The sequence below is a fragment of the Gigantopelta aegis genome, chromosome 3, assembly GCF_016097555.1.
Source record: "Gigantopelta aegis isolate Gae_Host chromosome 3, Gae_host_genome, whole genome shotgun sequence".
In the NCBI taxonomy this organism is placed as follows: Eukaryota; Metazoa; Mollusca; class Gastropoda; order Neomphalida; family Peltospiridae; genus Gigantopelta; species Gigantopelta aegis.
The window spans coordinates 18,444,771-18,451,468 of NC_054701.1; the positions used below are offsets into that span (position 1 = coordinate 18,444,771).

At 40.6% G+C, this 6,698-nt stretch overlaps 1 long non-coding RNA gene across 1 annotated transcript; it reads right to left on the minus strand.

Annotated features, from left to right (window-relative positions):
• Positions 1–1,462: 1,462 nt before the first annotated feature.
• LOC121369502 lies at positions 1,463–3,497 on the minus strand. The gene is made up of 2 exons (XR_005957625.1): positions 2,269–3,497; positions 1,463–1,832 (listed from the first exon to the last, which is right to left on the minus strand). It is a non-coding gene; the product is annotated as an uncharacterized LOC121369502 (long non-coding RNA).
• Positions 3,498–6,698: the final 3,201 nt, after the last annotated feature.

Below are 6,698 nucleotides of genomic sequence, written 5' to 3' on the forward strand. Positions count from 1 at the left end.
TTCCCACGGTTACATTCGATAAAACGCAGCTACTGTACAATAAAGTTCCAAAATGTGAATATTCGCAAAAACGCAGACACGTGCAACATGAACACCGACAGTATAAAAGTGCAGGGTGTTCGCTTGCCTGGCCTCTGTATCTGGCCGACAGTTGACAATCCAGGACATGCCACGTCTCAGTGAACCGCAGAGAAACAATGCCATCGGCCGACTAGATGCAGGCGAATCCAGAACGGCCGTTGCCAGGGCATTCCATGTGTCCCCAAGCACCATCTCCAGACTGTGGGACCATTACCAGCAACATGGATCAACACGTGACCTCCCTAGATCCGGTCGACCACGGGTCACTACCCCCTGGCAGGACCGCTACATCCGGGTACGCCACCTTCGGGAACGATTGACTACTGCCACCTCCACAGCCGCAGCAATACCAGGTTTGCGCAGGATATCCGACCAGACCGTACGGAACCGCCTACGTGAGGTAGGAATTCGTGCCAGACGTCCAATTCGAGGTGTCATCTTAACACCACAACACCGTCGACTCCGACTGCAGTGGTGCCAGATTCATCGACAATGGCCTCAACTGCGATGGAGACAGGTGTGGTTCAGTGACGAGTCCCGATTTCTGCTCCGACGTCATGATGGAAGATGTCGCGTGTATAGGCGTCGTGGTGAACGTTATGCGGCAAACTGCGTGCAGGAAGTGGACAGATTCGGCGGGGGTAGTGTCATGGTGTGGGCAGCCATCTCACACACTGGCAGAACTGACCTGGTCCACGTGCAGGGCAACCTGAATGCACAGGGCTACATTGACCAGATCCTCCGGCCACACATCGTTCCAGTTATGGCCAACGCCAACGCAGTGTTCCAACATGACAACGCCAGGCCTCACACAGCACGTCTCACAACGGTTTTCCTACAGAACAACAACATTAATGTCCTTCCTTGGCCATCGATATCACCGGATTTGAACCCAATTGAGCATCTATGGGACGAGTTGGACCGACGCCTCCGACAGCGACAACCACAGCCCCAGACCCTGCCCGAGCTGGCAGCAGCCTTGCAGACCGAGTGGGCCACCATCCCCCGGGACGTCATCCGTACTCTGGTTGCTTCAATGGGCAGACGGTGCCAGGCAGTTGTCAACACACGCGGAGGCCACACCCGGTATTGACTCCAGATGACCTTGACCTTGGTGGTGTGTCCTATCACTTACTCACAATGGACTAGAGTGAATTGTGAACAATCCTGCAACATTTGGTAATTATCGGACTCACCATTCAATAATTAAATCAATTCTCCAAATGTTACGACAATGTGGTTTTGCGTTTCTTCTTTTGAAGAGTATATAATGACGCACGACTCGGAACACCACTTGGAATGCTATCTTTACCCTTGTCACGCCAAGAGTGACCGAGGACACTTAATCGCACAATTTCCCAACAGAAAAACAAAACACATATGATTTTACATTTGTAATTTCAAAAAATACAATAATTACTAAGCCTATGAATCAAGTTATTTTTTATAAACAGTTCACTGGAAATAGAACAGTTCAGCACTGGTAATACTGATCAGTTCATATTTAATAACACCAGGCACCAGTTAATTATCAGTCCACCGAATAGAGAACCCTTTCAAACACATGCTACTTGTAGCCTATTTGCAAGTCCAGGTCAAGATCATCAATACAAAGTTGCTTTGTTCTTGCAACCATCTTCGACTCGCCGTCACTCTTTCACCATCTATAAGGCCATCTGTATCATCAATCGCAACGGTGAAGCAAAAAGCGGCTGGTAACCATCATCAACCCAGCTAACAATAAATCCGACCTGACAATAAAAACATGGTAAATGGTACAATTGCACCATACTAAAATGACTAAACACACTGACTGACGAGACTGGGCATATAAACTGGTTTCCCAGGAAATATCTATTTCCAGTACTATTAATTGGCAATTTATTAGTGCTGCATATTTATAAAACACTATCAACCAATTCTTATTTAATACTATATCCATTAAATATACATCTATGTACAACGTTATCAACTGTATTAAATTACAATGTACAACCGCTCTTACATTAACCAGTTTTGACAATTATCGCTATAATAAGTATACATACAATATTTACTGCCAAACTGTACAATTCTCAAACAAATTACAACCTTTTCCTTAATATACGAGTTAAAATTAAATACAACATAATGCAACTCCAAGTATAATATAATATAAACATGGATAAATAACAAAACCATACTTACCCCAGCTGTTCACAGGAAACCTATCCACAGTTCCAAACATAACACATGTCCACACACCCACATCACCACCCGTGCACCGTTTGCATCACAGTTCTAGGTTCTCCTAACAACAGCTCTGACCAGCACTTTTAACCAAGTGTAAAAATAATGGACTAGTCCACAATCACGCTTTGCCACTGCACACCAAACCATCGCAAGTGCTAGGGTATTTGACTGCACGTGTGAAAAGGTTCCATATGACCACTGCGAGTAAATAGGCTAAATATAATATTCAAATTATCTACACACCCGATAACTCCACAACTTATTTACAATAAAATACGGTTGTGACAACCCTTAACATAATCAATCTGATAATCCAAACTCCAGCGAGCACACTTAGGTGAATTTTAAGTTGTAATGTATATCAATGGTTTATGATCTGTTCGAATAACAAATTTCCTGCCATACAAGAATTCAGGAAACTTCCGAACCGACCAAATAATTCCCAGCGCCTCACGGTGGATGGTTGAATAATTACGTTCCGTTTTAGAAAGTTTCTCTGAAGCAAACGCAATTGATGTTCATAACCATTATTTTCTTGTAGAAGTACCCCAGCTAAACCAGTGTTGCTTGCATCAGTTTGTACAATAAACGGCGGAGCATCGTCATCAAACTTAGGATGTACTAGCAATGGTTTTGATGTAATAGAAGATTTGAACTTTTCAAATGCTTGTTCTTGTTTTTCAGTCCATTCATATAACTTTTTCTCCACAATACAACTCAATGGCAAGGCAATATCAGAAACAATTTAAAATGAATCTTTGAAAAAATGTGCAAAGTCGTAAAAATTAATGAACCTCTTCCCAAGACCTAGGTAATGGAAATTCACGAACTGCTTTCAAACCTTTATCACCAGGTTGTACACCATCCTGAGAAATTTTGAAACCTAAATAGTACACACTATCTATGAAAAGATAACACATCTTTTCTGTGTTAATTCAGCTGTTTCAAAACGATTCAAAACTTCCTCAAGATATTCCAGCATAAGTTCTGGAGTAGCACTATGAACAAGAATATCATCTAAATACACAAGTATAAAAGACATGGGCAAACCAGAAAACAGCATGTGCATAATACGCTGAAATGCTAAAGGAGCCGTCTTCAAACTAAAACACATTCTAGTGAATTGATATACACCCGATGATGTTTCAAATGCTGTTAGTCCATAGGAATCTGATTGTAAGCTGAATTTATGTCAAACACTGAAAAATATTTTAAGTTGTGTAACTTCATTAACACTTCAGATGCTGTCACCAATGGAAACACTTCATCTACTAACATTTTATTTATCCCCTGAAAATCTAAACAGAATCTGATTGTCGAATCAGCTTTTCTCACCAGAACAATCGGAGAAATTACAGTAGATGTACTAGGTTCAACAATATCCGCTTTGACCAACTGTTCAACTTGTTTTTCAACAACATTGTCCGAGTGCGGTCCATAACGACGACGACGACCACGAATCATTGACAAATCTGCATCTGGTTTAACCTGAAGCTTGTATGTGTAATTCTTGGCTTTTCCTAGGCCTGTGAACACTGCATTTTCGTATTTGTTCAATAAAGTTATGAGATTAGCTTTACAATTGTCTATTATGCTGTTACCTATGTTCCAGTTCACAGTACTATCACTGGTAGAAGTTTTTTCAAATTCCTTTTGAGTTTTACATTCTTGAACATTTGAGCATACCCCAACTGACTGACAACGACATATTTTTTTGCTTGTCGTTCTCATATTATATAATATAAGCAATTATGCCTCATCTTCAGAAACAATAGACCTACCAACATATAAACCTGTTTTGTATTCAAAGTTTTCATTTCTTCCTATTAACAAACCAGATGTCTCATTCATTTGTGATGTATCGACAGTCACGCGGAACATTTTCCGAGATCTAGGAGGAATAATAGCTGACTCAGCAAATCTAATTGCTCCAAACACTACTTTGTTGTCTTCGGGTTTAATCAAAATATGTTCAAACTTACACATGAAATCCCAACCTAACAAAACTGAATTGTCTTCATCGGTGTTCAATACATGTAGTTTACACGGTATAATATCTTCACCCATACGTACTGGAACAGACACTGTACCACATACAGGTAACACATGCGACGCAGCACCACATAATGTAGCTGTACTCTCTTCAAGCACAATACCACTTGGAAATGCTCGCTCACAAGTAGATTTAGACATACGTGAAACAGATGCACCCAAATCTATCACAGCTGAACACTCAAGTTTGCGACAATTTCTCTAGTTGGACAGTTTCTATTTGAAGACTGAATTTCTTTAACAGAAGTTCTCACATCGTTTTTGGTACAACATTTTGATATATGACCCCATTGTGAACAATTGAAACATTTAGCACTTTTCATCCAGTTATTCTGACTTTGTGATTTTCTTGAACTATCTTTATCAAAAGTTCTATCCATGTCTGCTTTCTTTTTCCTACACTGATTCTGCTTATGTCGTTTGGTAGAAGCCTGTAAACCGAATGAACAGGTGTTGCGAGTTCGTTGTTTTTATTGTAATAAACCAGGACATAAGCAGAATCTCAAAGAAGTATAAGTTTCTTGGTGTTCAACGGGAAAATCACGGAATACTCGTGTACACCAACCCGTGGGTAGAATAAGAGCTAAGCTTTTTAGTTTTGTTTCATCATTCCATCCAAACCCACATGCTTTAACTTCATAAATGTCATTAAAGTACTGCGAAAATGTCACTTATTTCGGATCACACATTGGCATTTTGAATTGAGAAATCTGCTTACTTTGAGTGTCTGCAACATTACCTTCCTCACTCATATTTAACGCCAATACGAATGTTATAGTCAACCAATATCGACACACGATAGCGAGTACGACACACGCACTCAGCGGCCCAACACACTTCGAAGAAACACGTGCTGACATTCAAGGTTACTGTTGACAAACAAAACTTTGCAAGATAAAAAATGTTTTCACTCACGACCGAAACAGTTCTGTAATAAACGTACAGCCGTTCTTGAAGCTTTTACCACTTTAACCGCTGCCACCAAATGTGAGCCACCATCTCTATTATGTCAGAAGAACACGAACAACGAACAACATTAACACAACTTTACTTTACAGACAACATTTAACAAGTGACCAGCTGATCCACACGATACAGGAAACACGAGAACCACGAGACATGCGCGCGCACATAACACGATACGAATCATACCATCTGGAGCTCGACGCGGTGAGACGTGTTTGTTTCGCTTGTGCACACTGCACGTGTTTTCGCGGTTCGACTTGGGGATCCTTTACTTCGTTCTTTTTGTCAGCGAAGTAAAGTTTTCTACTGGGATGTATGCGGCCATTGGAACTGATTGAACGCTGGAACGCTTCTCGTTTCGCAATCTAATTAAAATTAGCTCCACTATTACATGTGGATCTAACAGCAGCCAGTTGGAGCTCATGTCCACCAATCAAAACCTTGCTTGCAGAATCATGCCAGTGATTTAAAAATAATTTGAACACATTCCGAATTATCCTGAGGGTATACGACATGTTTCGTGTGAATTACGAATGCCTTAAAACATGTTTTATTTTATAAAATAAATAATATGTAATGTAAAAATGAAGACTGATTTAGTTTTTAGTTTTTTTTTAATAAATAAATAATTTGTAATGTAAAATTGAAGACTGATAACCCATCCCGCGCGTATTGGTATGGTTCGCTGTACTGTGGCCACTAAAATAGACTCGCCCGATATTTTTAGAATTTGTATGCTCCCAAATAACGTTATAAAAGGCGAAGTGTGATTGGTCAATATTTAAATTATTATTTACAGACGAAATGTTACTTGGACATTGGAGACTACGCAGTGTTGTTAGCAATCTGATTAAAATTAGTTCTACTGGTGTAAATAAGGCATTCGTAATTCACATGAAACATGTCGTATACCCTCAGGATAATTCGGAATGTTTTCAAATTATTTTCAAATCACTGGCATGATTCTGCAAGTAAGGTTTTGATTGGTGGACATGAGCTCCAACTGGCTGCTGTTAGATCCACATGTAATAGTGGAGCTAATTTTAATTAGATTGCTCGTTTCGACAGTCTGCACCACCAGGTTGGATTCTTTTTTAGCGAGATTCCTTGCCTCCATGTCATTTCTCCGTCTGACTATGTTGACTAGTTTTTTTCGTGACTCGTATGACGGCCATTCTGTAGAACGCCACGGTTGTTCGCGTTTAGTCTCTACATGTCCGAGCCTGTCCTAGCAGCACTGGAAGATTGACTGCCCCACTCTAAGAAGAAATAGGAAGCGGGGTCGACCCCTACTACTCTTTTCTAGACTTTACTTTGTTTTATTGTTATACCATCTCGTATCCTCCGGAGTCGGGCCCGTCCGCACC